General features: G+C 34.7%; 1 protein-coding gene across 18 annotated transcripts in view; it reads right to left on the bottom strand.

Moving 5' to 3' along the window:
- Zfh2 (Zn finger homeodomain 2) overlaps window positions 1-24,480 on the bottom strand; it is a 374,611-nt gene that overhangs the window by 116,039 nt on the left and 234,092 nt on the right. For 3 of the 18 annotated variants that reach the window (XM_072892289.1, XM_072892291.1, XM_072892290.1), the window contains one exon: window positions 195-275. The exons of the other annotated variants lie outside the window; for them this stretch is intronic. The gene's annotated coding sequence lies outside the window, so the exon portion shown is untranslated. The remainder of the gene's footprint in view (window positions 1-194; window positions 276-24,480) is intronic. 18 annotated transcript variants of the gene reach the window in all.

Here is a 24,480-nt window from a genome sequence, read left to right as displayed (position 1 = left end):
CTAAATTTAATATTATTATGTAATTATTTTATAAATGAGTAATGTGTTTTTATCTTATTATTAATTATTAAAATTTTAACTAATTATATTATATTTAACCTCATATAACCATATGTATATATTATAAGTCTGTTTCTGTTATATATTATTTCTGCTTTCAAAATATTAACTTTTTATGTTTTTATTTGACTAACCTTTTTCTGCAACAGGAACAATATTATTGTTGTCAAATATTCCAAGTGTACCACATGTCCTTTTGTTCGCCATTTGACTAGCTGTATAAAAGATATATAGTTGTATAACTTAATATCTTTCAGCTTATAGATTATAGTTTTATAACTAATATTTTTTCAGTGCATCTTTAAATATTTTTTTCTTACATGCTATAAAATATACCTAGGATACATAGCTCGCATACATAGGATGAAATATATTTTTAAAAATTTTACTGCTATATAAAGTCTCATACAAAATGAATTAGTAAGAGCAGTCTGCCCAGAAAATGATACGCCTTAAATTTGTTTCTGCAGTGGCACATTTCTTTACTTTTTCCTTTATAATTATTTTCCCTAGTTTATGTCGAAATTTTCCTGAAAATTGATATAGTTTCGACCAACTGAATAATTCACTTTACTAGACGATTCAAGATCTAGTTTAATGATAGCGAATTTTATCCTGGTCCAAATTAGTTACTCGCAGTCAATGTTAAAAAAATACAGCAGTTTCAACACGTTTGATCGATTATCGTACGATTATGGTCATGAAAATCAATAATAGCTATAATAATCGCGACGCCATGGCGAATTCTGCGATAGTGTATTCTTTTGTCACTTGATCGATCGTGTTCTACTTGGACAAGCAAGTCCAGTGAATAGTAGATGATACTCGTCTGCACTAGCCAATACCGTCAGACTGGTTCTCAGGACGCTCATTCGCGGGCACGTGTCCGCTCGATTACACCGACAGATAGACGGACAGATAGACAAGGCTTGGGAAAAGTCTGAAGTGTGAATATCCCATGACCGGTTAAATCAACGTGGACGCAGAACTTCTCTGTGCGTAGCGCGGCAGTCGTCGCGTTGATTTGTATTCGCCTCGTGAAAGGAAGGTCGCAGCGTGTACTAATCGCTCAAATTCTTCATGTACCGCCGCCGTCGTCGTCGCTGCCGGCCGCATCTATACATGTAGTAAGAAGTCATTCGTTTTCTCCGCGTCGATCTACCGACGATTGTAATTCCCGTCGACCATTCTTCCTCTTCTGTCTCTCTGTTGCCTCGCCGACATTTTTTTCGTACATTACGTGTACTTTGTACGCGATTTACACATAGTGCCGAAGGTAGAATAACTGGATAGAGTTGAGAAGAAGATAATTTTCAATATCTGAGTATGTATATCGATAATGTTTCTAATTACCGTTTCAAATTAGATTGGACACTCATCATCTGACAGACCGTTTTAAATAGAATTTTGTTCTCTTTTCCAATTCTTTTTGGCTCTTGCTAGACTATTGATTTATTTATTACTGAACCTTAAGATTTATGAAGTTTAAAAATTACTAATATATACATAGTTTAAAAAACCTATTTACGAAAGCATGATGCAAGTAAAATTGTTCACGTATCATGTATCTAAATAAAATATTTTAATATTACGAAATGTTATGATTACCGTTTATCTAACTTTTAATAGTATTGTTACTGAAATTGTCTAATTATATACTTAAAGATAGTGAGTTATAAATACACACAAATTACTGAATGATTCGAGTAAAGATTGCATTATCATCTTATATCTTCTAGAAGAGTTATTATCAACTTCCAAGAAACTAGATTGATATCGGAAAGCATAATAGAAACATGAATAAACATTTATTACGTTAATAAAATCACTATAGTCTAATTTTTCAGTAATCGAACATTCCTATGTTTCTCGATTTTTTTTCAAATTATCGATAAACAGAAGCGACCATTCCTGATTTATCTTAGAACTGGATCGCTATTCGACTGCCATAGTTGTAGCGCGATTGAATAGAAAAAGAATATATTATGACAAGAATGCAATTCACCAAATCTTGAGATCTATTTTAAGACTAAAGTAGTTAAAATTTTAGAAAATTGGATAAAGATTCGTGTCGGTTTAGATACGTTTCTCTCTTCCCTAAAAAATGTTGATTTCATTAAAATTTTTAAGAAAACAAAACAAAGTCAATTGACTGTAACGATTCATTCTCAACATTCGTAACAATGAACAATTCTCACCTTGAAGTAAAATACAATATTCTTTAGATGTCGCCTCTGTTGTCTTTTCACAAGATTGTTTTACAGCAAAGATTGTTCTCTATTGTTTAAAATAAAATCTACATTTAATTAATATTAGCTTAACTTAATATATACGCTTAATATGTAATTAACGATAAAAATAGCTGTTACTCAACTGATCTTCTCCTTTCGATCGCTTCGTTCGAGCCAGATAATTTATCTATCCGAGCAGATGATTGTTACAACAGGCATGACAACAGGATGACGATGGTGACAATAAAAAAATCTGTCAGATGTGTGTCCAATCGCGAAAATGACAACAATTAAAAATAAAAATATTATTCTTAGCAATTTCAGGGTGAACAAGCATCACTCGACCCAAACAAGTGACAGCAATATATTGTACATGTAGGAGATACACTTGAATTATCGTTGAATTATACGGCGATGTGAGATTATAAAGTGCACACACGTTTCTCGAAAAGCATTTTTAAAAATATTTAAATTTTTATCGTTCTTTTTTTTATTTATACTATATGTTTCTTTATAAAAATACGTTATTTATTCTTAATTACATCATTAACGGCGTACTCGCTATTTTTATTGTCTCGACCTTCGTCAGGCACCAGAACCGGTTGAAATTTCGACTTGAATTAAACGGAATGACGCGGCGTTCCGGTTCCAACCGAAGGTACTACTTAATTGGTACAAACAAATAATGACGGAGTGAAACAGCTTTAACTTCGCGCGTCGGCAAACGCGACGTGTCGGCCATTAACGAGCGTCGCGGCGACGATTGCTATTTAATTGTGTCGTTTGTTACTTCTCCCCGTTTTGTCCGCGCATTCACGGCGTTTCATTCTAGTTACTTAATGAGTCGCCTAAAATTTACACGGAATTAAGCGGGATGACACGGCGTTTGGCGCTTATCGAAAGGACTCGATTGAAGAGGCGCGATCGGCAGAGTTGATGCACGCGCATTAGACGATACGCGAACAGAGTTAAATCTGCAAGCGCCGGTAACGAGGACACGATCAGGACGAAGAAACGTGAAAGAGAAGGGATCCAATCTGCGGATTGGATGGATGCGAACGGGGTCCTTCGCGCTTCTGTGCAACGCGAAGGGCCCTAAGTCCCACCATTGAAAGCCCAATCGACGATGATTAACTTCTGAATAGATTCAAGCACGATGGCTTTATTATATGTATCACGGAAATAAGATAGCTCTTGTGCCAAGCGAAAATTAAGATCATCTATATAAATCTCTTTGAAGAGAAACGAATAAGACATATATGCACATTAATCTTAGTCCTTGATTATAGATTCACATCTCATAAAAAAAATAAGAATTATTGTTTATATCAGTTTATATTTTTCATCAATATGTATATCTTATGAATTATATTAAATTAATTGTAAATTTAAGGAATATTACATAAAAGTATACGTATATAAAAAAATTGATCTGTTATTTTATGTGTAGATTGAAAAAACCGAGAGTATAAATCTTTTAAAAAATTAATTTTTTACGTATATTTTACTTAAAGTATAGTGTTGAGTGAAAAATTATTATTTATATTACAAAAAATTGTGTATATTCAATATTGAAGCAATTTGTTATTATATCGCTGTTGTTATATAACATTTTAAAGAAGACAACAGAATGTTTCACGTGTTCTGTAGCGTGTACGTGAGTAGGAACAAAAGTGGAAGTTTTCTCACATTAATAAATCGATTTTCGCCAAAGTAGCGCGAGGGTTTCTTTGAAATGCAAAATTTCCACGTGCAAGTACTTGTTCCCATGTTAGTACAGTTCGTTCACGCTTGGTACTTACGGAAAGTAAAGCTACACTTGGACAAGTAATTTATATGATAAACAACGTCAATGTGTGATTCTGCTGCGTATGTAAGTATTATCGCAACGAGTGTGTTACAATAGAAAAGCACGACACGTCCTCTTGCAAGACGTGCCAAGAACGATCTTAGTACGATCCTACAACACTCGAGGACTATTTGGAGGACGTAATATAAATTGAAGATTCAAACAAAAAATATAATTTACGATAAATGACACATATAAATATGTATGTACATATGTGCAAGTTGACAATTTAGATTTATATTTGTCTCATTATCGAATCAATATAAAAAATAATTGAATATTTTGTAGAGATTTATTTCTTTCAATATTATTCTATTAAAAGTCAGAAAAGCATCCATTGTAAATAAATATTAAATATATTCAAATGGAAATAGTTTGTCACTTAGGAATAATTTTTTTTATAAATATGTTTAAATATAGATTAATATCACAAGCGTTATACAGAACATAGACGTAAGAAATATTGCAAATGACTAGAATTTAGATCTGATGTTGTTTTGTGACAATTGTTATGAAGAGCTTGATTAAAGAAGCAACGCACGGAACAATGTGAGTAAGGCAACGCGAAATGAACCGATAAAAGCTGCGCTAGATCCGGATGTTGAGATCCGGACGAGACAGTAAACGAGATCGCCATCGGCAGCGGGTGATATCTTCGTGCAGCAGCTATTGGCGGGTCGGTCTCCGAAGCGCGGGCGCCGCGCAAAAAGTCGCTTCAAAGGCCGGTCGCATACGTGCAACGTAAGCATACCTATGCAGGTGTACATATACGCGCCCGACCCGAGAGAGAAACACGCGACATTCCCCTCTTCCCCTCCCTCTCGCAAACTCCATCTGTTCTAAATCACCGATAGACATCTCAAGGCTGTCTATCGGAGAGTTGCCGGGCGTCAATTCCGGCGGGCATGTCGCCGGACCGGAAAATAAACGAGAAAGACAGCCGAAGAGAACCTCTTTCTCTGTCCATCTTTCTTAGTGGCATCTTCTCTCCTTCTTCTCGTTTCCACTTTAGCTTCGTAAATTTGTAAGAAAATTATCGAACTGCTATAAGATTGGAAAAGTCAAATGCAGAAAGTCAAGGAAAAATTTCTACAATTTCTGATGCAATAAAATATACATAGAAATGTAAGTTGTTTAATCGGCAACACGTGAGATTAAAGACCTGTACTTAGAAAAGAATGCGGTAATACTGCAAAAACTCACTAATAGACACTATTAAAGAAATGAACAATATATAGCGAGCTAAGGTCAATACTAATCGATGTCGAAAGAATCAATCCTAGCAATAGTTAATACTTAACGCTGCGTGTGTGACGAAGAGAATGTCGCCGGAATCGACCATGTAACTGTTTCGCCCGAGTCTTTTGTCGATCGAACAAAATAATTAACGAAGTGAACTGGGCACATTGAATCGATACAATTTCCGCGCGTATAAGCATGTCTATGTGCTTGTATATGTAAGGAGCGAACAATTGTCTGAAATCACCAGTATGGTGTTACGTAACGCTAATTAAATCCTGCCGTCAATAATCACGGTTGCCGATACTGTTACAAACATTGTCAAACAACGCAACGAGATATAAATAACGCTCTCGTCGCTGGTGATACTTCGAGCTAAGTTATAATCATCAGCGTAGTTTAATCAGATCTTTGATTATTAAGATCACTCGCGGATGAGACTATCGTGAGATAAAAAAAAATAAAATATATTTAAACTCGGGAGATATTTAATACGGAACTTTTTCGCGCTTATTAACTCTCTAATATATTTAGAGGCAAAATTGTTTTTGTATATACGATCAGTGTATACAATTTTCTTGTGCTATATAACTTAAGATATATTGATTTATTGAAGGTTTTATTTTATTTTGCGCTTATCGTGTTACGTCACAAGGATATACGGACTTGGTTAATTTGCAATTATGTTCTATAACATTCTTTTAGATAACTTTTCATTCTAAATCCATTATCGAGATGGATGAAAACCTTGCTTATTTAAAATTAAAAAAAAACAATAAAACAAAAAACAAGAGTGTTAATTTCATTAGTTCCCTTGATAGCATAAGGTGTCGAATAGAAAGAGAAGAAGCGAAATGGAGAGGCAGGTGTATTAAATTTGATCGAGGGAGTGTCTCGTATCGCGTTCCCCCCTCCCCCCGTGTTTATATATGTAGCCGCTTTAAAAATCTACTCGCCATCCTTCTGAGTAGTCCGTTCACGACTTCGACCTTTACATTCGTACAGCATGTCGAACCAATCTGGTCGCGACATCACGCGCCAAATATGCGAGGTGTGGCGAAACGGAAAGAAAGAGAGCAAGACAAAAAGAGAGAAAGAATGGGAGCGAGAGAGAAAGAGAGAGATCGCAAGCGGCGCCCACACCAAATTCGCGCCATGCTATTAAGCCTCTCAACGAGAATCACCGGTTCGATGCAAGGTTGAGGTATGTACATGCAACTGATTGCAATGTCGAAATGAAATCTCTCTAAACTGTTTCAAGCTCGCTTGACGCCGAGTACGTTGATACAATTTATAATTTTATTTTTAATTCACTATAATTAATATTTATCTTATATAATAAATAATAGTATAAAATATTCGATATTTCATCACTTTTATGTCAAATTCTTATAACATGATAACACATTATTTTACTATAAGAGATGTACATTTAATCGTGACATATTCTCAAGATAAAGCGTACGTAAAGCAAATGAAGAACAATAGTATTTAATTTATTCTCGTAGAATCAGATTTATGATTCGCGTAAAACAATTACGCGAATCTATCTGTGATGCGCAATTTGTTAATTGACAGGAATGTCATCGTGGTCAATATTAAGTTTGTTCAAGAATACGTGAACAATGTGCTCTCGATGTAAATCGCACGGTGGCGCGAAAAAATCACGTGGCTTCAATCTGGCTGAAGGGATTGAGCAGAACGAGCACGGTATAAAACGTGTATCAGACCAGTTGTGACACGAGAAGAGGGGACCAATGGCTATCTATACTACAGCCGGACAACACATCTTATCCGCGATCTCATCTCTCACCCGGTTACAAACTAACACGTCGGGCCACGACCTGCGCGCGATGTCCGCTTTGACATTTTTATATTTACGTGCCGATAATATAAAGCCCCGAGTGGAGTTTTTAGACGAGAGATGCACTTCAGTGCAACGAACTCTCTGTGAATGCAAAAATGCTGCTGTAATAAAAAAATTTTTTCGAACATGACTTATGAATTCAAGTGAATCCTTATTGGCTTATACAAAACTTTTTATTGACACTTTATATAATTTGATAATTTATTCACTTTTAATTACTACATTAATTTGTTTCGTTAATTTTCAGTATTATATACCTCCATAGTCTTACGTCATATACAATATTTGAAAGAAATATATATACGTTACGCTCTTACAAGAGCTAGGCTTTGTAATGTTCCGATACTGATTCGAGATCCGCGTAATAAAAGAGAACACATACATATTACGAGGATAATAATTAATATCTACTTGCGTAATGACTCGCGCACTCGATATAATACGTCTTTCACTTTCACTAAAAGGACAGAAATCAGTAGGTCGCAGCAAAAGACTAACGACTGTGACAACGATATTGATGCAATGTTTATACATTATACTATCAAATAAGCATAAAAACTTTTTTTAAAGTGCAAAAAATTATTGAAAATTTTACTCAATCATTTCCTACACATCCTTCAAATATCCTTCATATAATATGTATTTATATATCACAAAACATTTTTAAAAATATTTTATTAATTTTTAAGCTAAATAGATATAAAATTCTTTTAAACAAATTTTTATATAATTAAAAATCCATATAAAAATTATCGCTTGTCTATTATCAAGTTTAACTAATTTGTTTATTGTATTATTACAACACAGTAAAATGAAACGCGAGTTTGAGTAATCGAAGTCAGTCTCATTTATTTGTCAAGCCTCATTCGATCTCATACGTTCAGGTCTTTTGTCTCCTAATCCCTAATCCGCAATCAGGGCCCATTGTGTGTGGGCATCGAGCCCGTATACTGGTATGCACATGCTCGCGCAACCAGTCGTGAATGTTAAAGCAAGAAGGGATTATGAGAGATTAAAATCGTAAGACAGAGAGAAAGATTGATAATAAAAAGAAAAAAAGAAACAGGAGGGATGTTGAGTCCGTGAAGACGAACGAGAGTGAAAGAAGAGGAAGGAGAGGAAGAATTTGGGCGCAGGAAAGACAAGGACACAAGTATTTATTCAGAAGAAGATGAGTCGCAACGTGGGTTCTGGCGGATAGGAAAGGGAAAAAGGGATATTCAAATAAGTTGATTCGTTAGTCGGCCGGATTAATTTGCTACGACGGTATCGGATGTGCCGGCGCATTCATTAGGTAGAATGTCAGTAGTCTTCGTAGTTGTCCGTTCACATGTGTGGAAGGTTTAGCCTTTACTGAATGCACAATAAACTTCTACAAAACGAATGGTAGAAACTTTCTCTATGCGAAAAACATTAAAAATAAAATAAAATAAAATTTATTGTAACAAGAGATATTCACAAAAGAGGATCCTTACAGAAAAAAAACATCATAAAAGAGTAAGGATTAGAATCTCATATGGTAAATAATAAAAGTTACGAGCTCTGGAGAAAGGAGATACTGTACCCTGCAAGGATCAGAAAAGCAATAACCGATACCAATAAGAATAAATTTTCGCTTAACATTTTAAATATATTAGATTAAAGCGATAAATGATACTTAATACGTGCGTGTGTGTATATGATTTTTTTCCTAGCAATATTTTTATATTTTATATGGGACAAATAAAAATTCAACAAATAAAAAAATTTAATTTACAGCAAAACTATAAACATCGACATTACTTCTCAAAGACTTTATTAATAATAATGCAAAATCAATGTCAGAGGGAAAATTTTCATTAAGAAAATTTTTATAAGAGCATTTTTAGAATCGATATGGTTCGTATCGTTTTATGGTGTCATGGTGGTAATGAATGTGTTATGCGAGAAGTGAAGGAGCCGAGTAAAAGTCGAGTACAAATATAAAATTAAAAAATGAACAATAACAGCGCGTTGAAAATTGAAGTTATATAATAATGGTTTCTATGCTAAGGAGAATTATTAATAGCGTATACCATAAGAGGAACAGAGAAAGAGAGAAAAGAGGCAATAAGATAAAAGAAACAATTATTCAAGATAGTCTGAAACCGTATGAGAAAAAACAAGAGTGAACCAAAAGTTAAAGTGAGTGTTAGTAGAAATCGCTAATGTTCTGATTCGCTCGACAAATAGATTTGACGAGTATACATGCACATGCCTCTTAGAATCTACATATTTGTCTTCGCATCAGTGAGACAAACCTAAGTTTCTGCCCGAGGCGAGAGAGACATCGACGTAGGAAACCGCATACGAGAGAGAGGAATGATCTGGGAGGCGAGAAGAGAAAAAAGAGACAGAGAGAGAGAGAGAGAGAGAGAGAAAGAGTAAGATGAAAAAAGAAAGAGACCTCGGTGTGAAGGAAGAAAGAGAGAGAGAGAGAGAGACAGAGAAGTGGTCTGACTGGGCGACAACTATTGTCACCGACGTGAAATATTGTTTTCCATGCTAGGCACAGCGCGTATGCACGAATAACGACACGTCGATTAATGTTCGCATCGCCAACCGCATGACCATCTATTAATAGCGGCGTCGGTACACACGAGATTTCTGGGTGGTACCATCGATACCGTAGAATCGAAGCGAGACGAAAGAGACTGAGGAAAAGAGAGGGAGGAGGCGAAGGTGTAATCGGTCTCAGATTTAGAAATCATAAGCCGCGCGTTAAGCTGATTAATAACGAAATGGTTGAAGGCAAAGGAAAGAGATAAGATCAATCGGCAATTAGCATAGATATTTCTTAATTTTCGGCAATTTGCATACCTTAATGAGTTTGTTACTTATTCGTGGACGTGCTTCTTCTCGCGCGACACATCGGACGTTTTAATTTTTAAAGCGATCTAAATTACGCGTTCTGGCGTTTACGAGCGCTAAACGCGTAACGACATCGTTTAATTTCATTTCTCGTCCGTTGCACCTCGGGAACGCGGACTCGCGAATAATGGTCCACCGATCGCGTGGACAGCTAATAAGAGCGGCTCGCATTTATTTAGTGCTTTGAGTTACAATGGCATACAACGCGCGCAACTAATATATACAAATTCTCCTTCACTTAATTTAACTACATTCCACGTCGCGAGTGATAAATGCGTAAAAAAAGGTGCGAACGCGCTCGTCAGAACTTAATCAGATACCATTGGTGATCGTAAACAGACGCAACACCGATACAATCAGAGTGTATTCGCCAATTAGCGTAATTCATTTCAAGCGCAACACTGCATTATGTTTTATTAATACATGCAGTAAAATTTCCGTTGTCTATAAACGGTTTAATAACAATTTATTTATTAATAAAATCTATTTTTTTTTTTTTAAAGAAACAAAAATATAAAATAATTATTAAAATCAAGTTTATAATAATATGATAATATATTAATAAGTTAATAATAAGTTATAATTTTTTTATATAGTAAATTTTTTATTGTCCGATTTTTTATTTAATTCATCTAGATTAAAATAAGCCCCATCAACGATGTTAATTGAAAAAAATCGTATACTGAATGGTAGATAGTCTGTCGAGAGCGCACCCTTTTCCACTTTCGCTCGGATCGCGCGATAATATGCGACACTATTTTGCACCCGACGATTATCATCTGTGAGATCAGGTCGGTCAACTTCGTAAATCGTGTTTCAAAAGAATTTGGAGTTCTCAGGAGCATCAATGTAAAGAAAGAGAGAGAGAGAACAAGAAAGATAAGCGAAAAATAAGACGCAGAAATTAGTTTATATGTCACGACGTGTCGATTACAGGAATCTATTAAACGCGACATCACTGAGAGCATCAGATTCCGCGAAAGCAATAATGCTTTTGATATTAGTAATAGATTTTTCTGTTGTAATGTTTGACCTCTAGATTGATAAGATGCAATGATGCTCGATTTAATCGACCGAACTGTCATCAATAATCTGCGAATCGTTGCGAGAAGTTACAAAACGCAAAGATAATGGCTGTGTGCATGAATAATAATAATAATGTATAACGCATAGATATAAATGTAGAGACATAAGATTCTAAAATTTAATTAATTTATTCTAGAAATCTGTTCTTGAGATAAAAATATACAATCTAACATTTAGTTTTTAGCGATTATTTTCACATATTTTATTTTAAATAAATGATCTTATATATTTTATACTTTCTTATTGAAATTGAGAAGCTCGTAAATACTATTCTTCATTTTTCTTCGCGCCTTTGTATTATAAATTAAAAGAAACTACACCTATATCTGCAAAATAATGAAGATATAAAATGACAAGCTAAAAATAAACTGCATTTTCTTTCTAATGCTTTATATCAAACATTTGCGTAAAAGAAATACTCTCATTATAATAGTCTGGTATTAAATGTTAATTTATGTTATTCTCGTTTATTCTTATTTATCGAAGAAAAAGCCTGAGACTTAAGTCAATCGAGTTGTCTATCGATGTCCGTTACTCGAGATGTTCATCAGATGGAATCGGATCTTCTCTAATTGACAGAGTAGCAGCATAAAATCGTAATATTGTGACGGTGCTTGTCACGTTACGCAAGTACATATATTCGACAATGGTTTCAATTAAGCACAGAGTAGCTTGCCGTTCGTTCTTCCACATAGGACACATAGAGTTAAGTGTAAGTCGATGTAATTGAGAAACTATAGTCATGTATAATGGAGGCAATTAAAATGGCTATGAGGGTTCTCTTTGTGATCAAACGACGATACGGGACGTTACGTACAACCCGCCTGGAATTATTCCGATCACATGCGATAAATATCGATTTGTTCCTCGACATCGCATTAGCTTTATTATTTTGATTTCTCTTAGCCCCAGTATCAATATCTTTTAATTTAAATGTGAATGTTATTATTTGTTGTAATTAAATGTACCTGTAACTTTAAGATACAGGCGTATTTTGTATGAAATATTTTACAAAGAAATGTTTTAATTGTCTGAATACTGATTATAGTTAGATTTCGTTCGATCGCCCTTTAAAAGTATTCGTAGATCCGCTTCGGCACTCGCGGATATTGCTATACAATAGGTAGCTAATAATGCAACAAAAGAGCTCGTCGTAACCGGTTGAACCCGGAAAGATCATTCGGCTGAGGCTTAAGCCGCGTTAACAAATGCAAATCGCAGCACGGCGACTTTTCCACGGGGATTAAAACGAAGTATCTGTCTTCTCTTGTTCGCTTACTTCGATTCTACAAATGTCGTTCCTTTCGTCTATTTGCCTTGCATTATTTCGTATAGCTTGTCTGGTTACGGATCGTGGGATCCACTATTGACTATTGTTGGCATAAATAATCTACAATATATTAACGTATATAAAATAGAATAAAACATTGAAAGAGAATTTTATAACATTGGCATTGTAGACAGAACGATTGTCGATTCGACTTGAATGAATAATTACGTGTAAGGCAATATGTAAATTCCTTTCTCGAAATATAAGACTCGATGCAAAGTTATTTGTGTTGTCTGGCACACATTTTCCGACTAAAACTCGATCGATCGCCCCGAGACAAAAGCGTCGGCAATTAATCCGAGAAGACGGTCACGGCGGTCTCGTATCATGACGCAAAAAGATCTTTCATATATAGAGCGGGAAGCCCGCCAAAGCACGATTACGCCGTAATCGGCGGGTAGAAGCGAAGCGTGGAATTATCAGGATTTAAGGAGGCAACAAAGTGCGTTTTTACGAGGGTCCGTCCAAGGATGGCCTTTATAGTCCACCATAAGCTCGTATTCCCGCTCAACCTATATATCTCTCTCTTTTTAACCCCTCTCCTCTCTCTCTCTCTCTCTTGCATTTGCCAACCTCCCCTTAACGCATACGGAGCGTATATGTATGTATGTATATATACGCAGAAATACCGGAATAATCGCTGCTGAGATATAATTAAGCTGCTAATGACCATCATGGACCGTTCGTGGCTGCAGCCAGCATTTCTCATGATTGGTGGGAACCTTCGCGATAATTATCAAATAAAATAAACACCTTCGAGAGAGAAAAGGGACATGTAATGAATCAACACCGCAGACTCGGCATGATCGCGCCATCATCTCTGGCGAGCTCGGATGCATTCCTCGCACGGAACGGATCGAAAATACCGCGAACGCGACGACGAGATTTCGGGAACGGCGCTAATCGATATTATTACGCTAATAACGCGCTTTCGGACGTAATGGCGACGCTCTCGCGCGGGCGACCGGGCGAGGCGCGTAATGAGCGCAATTACGCCAGGAATGCTCAATTTGTTGGTAAACCGATGCCGAGCTCGGCCAATCTTCTCGGATAAGCAGCGCACGAGATTTCACCGAGAGAAAATTGATCTGTTATCTCGATGAACCGTCATGCACGCCGGGTCGATAATAAACCGAATAATAGGCAAAATCATGTTAATTACAGGTATAGGTGTGTGTGCGTACAAATTTTCAATTTCGCAAGATGTCAAATTTAAAATTTCACAAATCATAAATACCAATTAAACATAATATTCTGCGGTATTTCTGCGTAAATTATATAATAACGCAATAAAATCATAAAACGATTCCTTATATATATATATATATATATATATATATATATATATATATATATATATGTATATATACATGATATTGTTGAAGAAACTTATAGTGTGCTTTTGTAACAAGTAATCTGTTATTAAAGTAAAATAAAAAAAAAACAAATGCAAGAGAAATATTACACATCAAGTTGGGTGGGTTATTAAAAGACGCAAAAATAATCGTGCGTCAGTTCCATAGAAAAATGATTTTTCTATGAAACTGATTAATGTGAACGAGTATTAATTCTTATATCAAAATAGATTGGTTCTTTAAGTTTAAATAGATCTCAATTCGAGATTCTAATAAGTCTTTCTTTACGCCCCTGAATAAATGTAGGCGATAAATTGATGCACGATCAACCGCGTCTGGTCTCTTAGCCTGCGAAATTTTGAATTTACATAATATATTATTTATAATAAGTATGTGATCGAATGCGTTCGAAGATAGGCAAATCTTCGACGGAGCTAATAACATAGAAAATGAGACACATGAACTTATTCGAAAAATCGAAAACGTGCGAATATTTATTAGCGTTCCGAATCGGTTGTACGACTCACCCGTGCGTGCACCTCTGTCACGCGTCGTTTCTTGATAAATGTTTGAACGGGAGATAAGAGAGCACATAATCGTGCGTGCGAGACAATCCGAAGAATGCTAAGCGGTATTTAATACCTGTACTTTTACACTGTACATCTGCCGCTCGCGTCATTAGCGACCGCGCGACTGATTTATATTAATCAAACGCACACACACACACACACACACACACACACATACACACACACACACGTGATGTATTCGAAGAATCGTGCCTATGACGTTCGATGTTCGTATTAAAGGACAAGAGCCCCAGCTCATCGGAACTTGTTACGAATAATTAATCCGTACGATGTATTGGCGTGTTACATCTCCGTCGCACATCTCCGAATTTTCTTTTTGAGATTTAATGTTTTAATGTTATCTCATAGTGCTTCTCTCCTTTCAATCCCGCTCAAATAATAGACAGTAAATGTATCGAATAACTTTACTGGTTCAGTCACCTCTCAACAATTCCGAAGAATTTCTCAATCCAGAAGATACGCGGGAATGCTAACACGCTTTATAACGATTTTAATTCCATGTCCGCCGTACCAAGAGACGAGATGATACGTGGGGAAATGATTTAAAAGAAACGACGCGGAACAGAGTAATCAAGAGCGATCATCGAAGAGCCAGCACGGGAAGGGGAAGCGGATAACGAGCGAGGAAGGATTTCTCGCGATGTATTGGCCGCTACCCCGGCTTTGCGTTAGTAACGGACGGTCGAGGCGCGTACGCGTATAAGCCGCGATAATAGATTATGATAATAAACGGCATTGTGCCCGATATAAAGGCACCTAATACCGGGGTCTCAGTTATATTCACGGATCTCTCTTTCTGTCTTTGTCTCTCGTGTCACGAGATCGCGGCAAGTGTCGTAAAGAACGCGCTGCTTATAGACCAGGCTAGATTTCCGGAAGAGAAGGGGCAGAGAAAAGAAAAAAAAAGTAGCTCAAAAATAATAGCTTACTTTTACTTAATTTGGGAAACGGAAAGAACTCGGTTCCATTGTCAATCGAATTACTCTCTCTAACACGCGTGCTCGTCTAATTTTCCATATTTTATCAGGGTTTAATCTTTTCAGTTCAATGCACACTTGCAATGTATCATTTCTTCTTAATGTCGAGTACATTGCAGATATGAGCTGTATCGGGCTCTAAATAACGCGCAAATAATTTCTACTATATTACGAGCATATTATACGATTACTAAACTTTCCGTGAAAAAAATATTTTAACCATAACTTTAGTCATATAATAAAGATATAGATGTTTACGGTAGAATATAAAAATAGATTGATAGAAAAGCATAAAATATTATTAAATTGCTACCGTTCACATTTGCATGTATTATGTAAATTATTATGCTATATCTAATATGTACTCTACGATATATCTATTACATTAGTAATATCGGAATAATTTGTGTCATCAGATAAATAAATAATTGCCGATTTCTCCAGTAAGAATTTCCGCGAAGAAATTGCGATTACGAAAGAGCACTTGTCCATTGTTGCGCCCGCATTGAATATATTAGCACGCTAATACTGTGTAATTATACGTGTTCGTAAAAAATATCGTGACTAAAAATCAAGTATAAAAACAAACTGCTCGCAGAGTTACCTGTTTTGAGCCTAAGATATATATATCCATAGTGCGGAACGACTCGATTCACAGAAAGATCTGATTCTGCTCGACGGAGTTTTACGACGACCGCCTTCCCTAAAATCAATGCGTTCCACGTCGAAATAATTTACGGCCTCTTTTAATTTTCCCTTTACGGCATATGTGACGCCGAGCGAAATGTATTAGCGATATATCAGACGGTTTTATCCGGATCTCGGTGTGTTGATTTGGATCCAGTGAACTACTATACAGGAATGCTTAGTTAAACGAAAAAAGCGCTGACTGAGACAGAAGATAAGTACTATCTATATCTTTTTTTCTACTATTATATTATTGGTTATAGAAAAGATCACAGAAAATCGTCGAACAATCAGAAATTACTGAAGACAGAAAAAAAATAGGACTTATACTCTTTACTTTTACTGCGACTCGTTTTCTTAATGCGATACTAAACATTTCAGTATAGTATAGAATTCGGACCCTATCGTGAAGCGATTTCCTTAAAGTTCATCTAATGGAAAAAAGGGTCGAGTCGAAATCTGGCTATAAACGCACTTAAATTATACCAACGAATTCCGACGTATGTCTGGCACACGCGAGCGACAATGCAAAGATGACGAATATATGGTTGCACGCGTGCAAGAGGATCGCGAACTGAAGTCTTTTATGCGCGTAGCTCGCGCGTGCTCTTAAATAGCATCTGTTTATTGTCAGACGAGAGAGAAACCTTTCTCTTCGTTTATTCTCCTCTTTCGAAGTCGGTATCAACCCCTACATCAAAATTTCTACGAATTTTTTATGTAAATATATCGGATGAGAGAGATTCCCTTCCTCCTCTTTAGGAGCACACGATGATGAATACATATATGTATTTTCTCGCACGCGAGTGCCATGTGCTTAACCCTTTCCGGCTCGGTAACGTCAATTGTATTCATGTATTTTATGCACACATAAATTGCATAAGAAAATTCGTATAATAAGAAAATCAACTAAGTATATTTTCTAGTCTTTGTGTAAGTTAAAATTAAATATATACTTCAAAAGTTTGGAAGTAGTTAAAAATTGTTAACTATTAATTAATTTCTGAGACAAATGTTTATGATTAGAAAAAGACTATTATCTATAAAGCAGAAATATATATAAAGAAGAAATATACAATAAACTTTTATCATAGACGGTTTCTTTGAATATATTAACAAAAGATTTGTTTATTTAACCAAAAAATACAACTACTTTCAAACAGTAATTTATATATGTAGATAGATAGTAAACACACTCAATTAGTTAAATGTAAATATTAAATAGAATATTCAATAGAATATTAAAAAAATATAAATCTAAATCTTCCTTACATTGTAATAATCTTGATGCATAAAAAGAAAGAAAAATATATATTTAAAAATAGTTAATTTAATAGTAAATACAAAATATTTTTTAATTAAATATTATATTAATTTAAAAAAACATGTAATTAAAAAAATTAATTTATATCATAAAAAATTAATTCTAATTAATGCATCAAATGTCAGATTTTTCTCTTGCATTTTGATACATATACATAATATTTTTAACGTTTCAATTCTAAAATGACATACAACTATTATTTGAGCAAAGCAATAGGTTCTGTTAAAAATATAACTTTACTCAAATATTTTTCTACTTTCATTGAAATATCCCTTTATTTTCCAATTTATTCAAGTAACATATTTTGAGATAATAGTGAGAGATTTAACAAATTATCGAAACAATTATAGTTTAAAAACTTAACATTAGATTGGTTAATAAAAATGCTCGAGAGGTATAATTTTATGCAACTTCAAAAGAAAAATTGATTTAATAACGAGAAAGATATTATATCTAACATTTAAAAAATAGAGGAGAATCCAAGCCGAGAAAGAGAAGCAATTGTTGCGACTTGAAAAATAATTCTGACAAAACATTTACGAGATGCGTTCGTAACCACGGCGGTGATAACTTACAGTTCAATCGGGCTTATTTCTGTGAGTTAAAGAGAGGGTGCCTTCTTTATGAATACGAGATTAGGGCACTGCGAAAGTCACCGCGGTTCGAGAACTAGGAACGAGCACGAAACGGGAATTCCTAATCGACAAACAGACGACAGACGGTGGCTTATGCCGCCCCATTCATTATAAATTGTGCTTATTAGTAAAGCTGGTACAATTCTACAATTGTGCAGTTAAACGTTAACGTCGCGACAAGTCACGTTCTTTTTTTCTTTACCATCGTTGTCAAAATCTATGGCGGAATAATCGCTATGCTCCGAAATTGCGAGCTGTAACGATATCGTTACATTTCAGAAACTAATTTTAGCATCAAATGATATTACCTACGATATATTTATACGTTAGAGCAGAATAGTGGGAGCTAATCTTATCACGCGAACAAAGATAATGTAATTACATCGATATACCTGTTTGTATTATCTTTCGCGATTTCTCTCGCAAGCGGCGTAAAAATTGCGATTAATACTAATGGAATAAACACACGCAAAATGTATGCGTAAGAAAATGAGAAAAACTATAAAATTATTACGCGATAAACATTTATTACGAAAATTAAAAAAAAAAAAAACGTCTCGTGGCTAATAAATAAAAATATAATAGCTAACTCGCGAGAAAATAATTCAATTTTATAATCAACTATTACTCGCATTATGTATGTCGACTCAATTCCACGATATTTATTTCCCTCGCTTGCGATTAGATGCAGCGACGTAATGGCAGACGTGCGTATGTCGCATCGACGCTCGATCAACGACGTAAAATTTTACGGCTGCTTCGTGTCCTCGAATGAGTCGTCACGTATTTTTCAACGAAGCGCAAAATATCACGGATTCCAAGCCACCGACGTAGTCCAAGTTTTGCATGTTCAACCCTAATTTGCGCGTCATTGAATTTTGCAATGTAGTCTCGTGATATATCTGAAATTAACATAACAAGCAATCTTTCGATCGTAATGTTAATTCATTGGTATTAACTACACATTAATAAAGCGCGTGGTATTGAATTAATTTTATCAGTTTAGTAACAGAGATTTAAAATTCATATAATAACTTTTTAAATCTATTGACTTGATTTATAAGTATTATAGTATACATTTTAATGTTTTAAATATATAATGTGAGATTAATACAGATTATATATACAAATTTGACATTGTTTCGCCATTGAAATATGCAAAATTGATTGCATCAGTTTGTTCAAAAATATTTCAAAGTTATGCAAGGAACAGAAAAAAACTGTGCTGTTATTGAAGTATAAATGTTTTTTAAATGGAGACATATATAGATAGCGTTACATATATGCTCTACAGACATAAACTACTGTTATTTTCATACAGACTGTATGTCTGCCGTTAGAAAACGTATTCCATTAGCTACTTCGATATATTGTGAAAGAGAGTATTTATAATGTTTTCAACTCTACAAATTTAGTCATATGATTAAACTATAAAAAAATTTCCAGCTTTTTTCGACTATACTAAAAATTATCGCAACTTTAAATTTATTATATTAATAATTTATTCATGAAGATTTCTAAACTTTTTTAAGAATGTGACAAACTTCCTTCGACTTGTTTCTTTGGATAATAAACTTGAATAATAAACTCTAGATAATAAACGACAGAGAAAAAAAAGCAAACTTCTTTGCAAAATGGTATACGTCAATTATTTCGCATGCTAATTATAGGTTTCGAAAATTTACGCGCATTTTGCCGAGAATTCATGTAGTAGACGCGAACGATCACCATAATTCACGTCCTGCATTGTTAGCGGTAAGGACGAAGCGTATCGCTGTCGCTCGTGGACTAGGCATGTCCATTTCGTTGCAAACCGATTGGACTTGACAACTTTTTCTTCGTTTGTGCCGACGATCACGGTCGTCGTGTCAATTAACGCGGCTGCGCGATAAACGCGAGGGCCGAAGAATGAACGCCCTCGTTTTTAATTGAATCGGCGCAAATCGAGAACCGGCCCCTCGCAGCCCGCCCGCTCGGAATGTCCATTAAACGACTGATCGTTTCAGATAGAGAAAGTATCTAAAGTCGTTTTAATGGAGCTTGATCGCGCGAGATAACAGGATTACATTTCGAATCGTCGTCGAAACACGACAGCGCGACCACGTTCGAATGAAGATTGTACGACGAGTACTTTGATTCACGGACAATCAAAGAAGTCGTAAAGTTAAAGAAAACTTTTTTTTTTATATCGAAATCGATAGACACATTTAAATGGATAGAACAGATAGACGTTGGAAATCAGGACACATTGGAAACTTTAGAGAAGCGTTCAAAGATCTATAATTTTTTTAACACATTATACCCTAATGCGTACATTTAAGTAAGTATAATTAAATTATGTTCACAGTTACTTTAAACTATCTATGAATTATTATAGCTCGTGGAAATTTTCACAAAAGTGTTATATATATATATAATCTATCTCTTTTAAATATCTTTTTTTATCTGCTATTAATCTCTGTGTATGTACATATAGTAAAAATTTATAATTTATTTTTTAATATTATTTATTTTTAATATTATTTTAGATATGATATAAGAGAGATGGAGAGAGACCACCACGCACAGACATACGACTTTTACTCAAATTTCAAGTAATTGGGAGTGTCGCGTATCGTGCAAACTGCGGTTAATTTTTCGACGCGGGGCGTCGCGGTGATTTCAACGCGCGGCGTCGTATCCGTCGGATTCGACGACTTAGCGGCGCCAGCGCGACGAGATAACTCGTCAACCGCTTGTGACAGAGAGAAGCACGCGATTGGATTTCCGCGATAAAGCCTGCCGGAGCGCAAGAGTAAAAATATATTTTAACGAGCGTTTTAATTGTCGCGCGAGCCTCGTGCCTCCGCACGGCCGCAGATAAGCAAGTTACACACAAAGCGAGATAATAAATTATGGCTATTTTAATTGCCGTCCGTCCGTCCGTCCGGCTGTTCTTCCGCGAGAGAGTCGTGGCTCGGCTACGGCGATAACGGCACGCTCGGCCCCGTGCGATATTCTATCCACCAATCCTCTAATGATTTATCGTCGTAAGAACGAACGAACGGCCGACGGCCGTTAAATGTATTTCGCGGATTTGACTTTTGAGACGGGGCGCCGCTTCGGTAAAATGAGTCACTTAATCTCAATCAGTTTTTTTTTGTCCGCCCGTACTTGACCACAATGAGATGCGCTTAGGAGCTGTTAACATCGCGTTTAGGTTATTAATAACAAACTCTACGTTCGTAATCTTATATTACAGAGTCGCAAGTGTGTGAATAAATTACTCGCGCGTTTTTTCTATAATATTAATTGACTCTGAAAAAATTAAATAATTTATGAGGAATTTTAGAGTTATTTTTCTATACAGTTTTTTTTTTCCTACGTAGCGCCTGCGTCAATGTTTTTGGCGCAGAGCGATGATTTATGCATTTGCGAAATAATCGACACATTGCGAAACTGCGGATGGACGGTAAAAAAACCTCGTGTACTCGTTTAGGCTTACTCGGTCTAATTAGAGATAGAGAAAGCGAGCGAGCGAACGTTTCCTATGCGAGCGTTCAGGCTGTCGTAATTAATTAGCCCCGGGGGAATTATTTACTTCCCTCTTTCATCCGACTAAACAAATTGTACAAGTATTAGAAAATTTAACACGTAAACTGCGTGAAAAAAGAAATCGCTGTTTGTACCTTTCCTTTAGAAGAAATCACTTTTGCGATTAAACATTGATACATTTATATTAACGAAAAATTATATATAGAAAATATATGTCACACTTTTGAAAAGATTGAGTACTATGAAAATTATTCGTTAGAATTGTTAACATATTAAATTAGTAAGATTTGAGTAGTAGTTTCAGCCTTCTCTATCTGTTATAAATATATATTTTCAGTGATAATGTTTCCATCATGTAGCAATAAGTAAGAATCTGTTCACTTAAATAATAACTATAAAAATATATAAAAATGAAAAATATAATAAAGTTGCATTAATATAATAAAATTGCACACATAATGAAAGATCTTAATTTAAATTTAATTGCAAAATATAGTATATATGCTCCAGAAAGAAAGTACACAGTAAATAGTAAGTTTAAATAAGTATTTATTAATTAAGAAAGCTACATAGTTTAAATAAAAATTTTAAATATTTTAAAAAATGTTTTAATATCTTTGTTAATAAATTTATTGTTCAACAATTGTTTCTAAATATAAAAAATGGTTATATAATTGACTGTGAGACTATTATATCCACATATGATTATAATAACTTTGTTTATTTTTGCTTTTTAATGTTTTCGATTTCTTTTTTTTTCTCTCTTCAATGTTCTCTCTCTTTTTCTTATTAAGAAAGCTATGGAAAACATTATTTTATTTAAAAAGTAAAGTAAAAAAGATAAAAGTAAAAAAAAATAAATTACTTATTTTATTACTTTATTTTTAATATTTGTTCTTTTCTTTTCAGAAAAATTTAAAAATTTTATTTATTAATTATATTTATTAATTAGATTGGTTAATTCTAATAGTTAGTTCAGCCTATATTCCTTTCATCGTTCATCAAGACAATCACAATTAGACAAATGTCCGTGACGCGAGTTATGCTTCACTATCGCAAATGTCCCGAGATCGCTTTCATAAGTGAAACGTGTAAAGCTTGATTGGATATCGTCGTGAAATATCGCTCTTAATATTACGCGCATATTCGTTGTGTGCTCTCGCATCTTAACTATTGCCGATTAATAACGAATAATTTCAGCCATGACTATTAATTACAATCCGCCACGTCACGATTTTCTCACGATCGCGGAATAATTACGGAAAGTGACAGTCGATCGATAAATTTCTCACATTTCTCTGCCTTTCGTAATTTTCCGTTTCGCGTCTGTGGCGACAGCAATTACGCTTTCCAACGACAAACTTGTGTATATCAATCGCGTTTAATTAGTGGTCGACAAACGCACAGTACCGTGATCATGTGGGCGCGAGAATAAATCGCAACGATGTATGGTATATACAAGAATTATTGGCATCGCGACATCATTGACCCCAATGGTGAATTCTCTCTCTCTTTCTTTCTTACTAATTTTTCTTCTTTCTCTTTTTCTTCACAAAAAAGTTCATGCTTGAATTAATGGCCAGCAACAGGCGACCAAAAAAAGAACTTGTCTCTGCAAGCCGTAATTAATTAGACCTAAACTTTGTTCTACGAATGAATCTTTGAAAAATCTGATAAGCAAATCTATAAAAAATCTCATAGTAAATAGATACTTTTTCCTTAATGATCGATCTTTTTCAATGCTTCGTCACAGGAACTTTGAAGAGAGTAAGGCATAGGGATAAGCAGTAAGCTAAATCTGCGCGAAAATTGAAGTTTCGTTAAGTTTACATACTATATATTAAAACATATATAGATAATTTTACATTAACAAAAACAATTAATGCGCATCATAGTATCTCACAAATTTGACATTTAATATCGGTAGCTTGAATAAACAAGTCTGTAATTAAAATTTAATAAATAAAATCTAATAATTTGTGATTTATAATTCTCACATTTATTATAATACAAATATTCATAGCATGTTTATACGTATTTAATGCCACACTTTGCTATTTTATTAAAGTTCAAGTTTGAAATACGAGTTATTCATCAAAGTTATTTATTAAACATTTGATTAAAACTTCGATTTTATCTAAAATCTATCTAGATTGAATTTGCAATGACAGATTATGTGTGTAAGAAATAAATGACACATGGCGCATTTGACAATGCATGATTTAAACAATCGTTGTCTGCATCGTTGACATTTTCAAGAAATCTAATACACTTCTTCGACAATAAGAGAATGGTGAGAAAAAGAACGCGATGTCTAAATATATATCGCGCTTTTTAACAGCTGGTTTATCGTGCCTGCAGATGCGATCCCTAATACCGGTTCCCTTTTTATCTCTACGAACGCATCAAAATCCGGTGTGTCGCGTAGGTTTTCATCGCGAGCTCTCACAAATTTTGCTAGCCGCAAAATCTTGTCGGATGTGTGCTCTCTTCCCATATGTCAACGAGAATTTGACATTCTTGTATGCGAATCGTGCGCTTTTATAGTATTAATTGTGTAATGCTCCTGTGTCATATTATAAATCATGTGTTACGACATAAGGCTTTGAGATGTCAAGTAGAAATTACACCACTGAGAATTGTTAATACGTTCTTCAACATATATGACAAAATTTTTGAATTTATAATAGCTGCGCTATAACAGTCTTCGCTCTCTAAGAATTTCGATGACAAGCCTGTCACAATTAAATAATTTTTTTATATCATTTATCTTCGCAAAGTAATCAATTACTATGTGTCAATGTGATTAATATCTAAGATAAATTTT

The sequence above is a fragment of the Anoplolepis gracilipes genome, chromosome 5, assembly GCF_047496725.1.
Source record: "Anoplolepis gracilipes chromosome 5, ASM4749672v1, whole genome shotgun sequence".
Lineage (NCBI taxonomy): Eukaryota > Metazoa > Arthropoda > Insecta > Hymenoptera > Formicidae > Anoplolepis > Anoplolepis gracilipes.
Note: the sequence above shows the minus strand (reverse complement) of the source record. Positions and strands in the feature narration are given on the sequence as shown.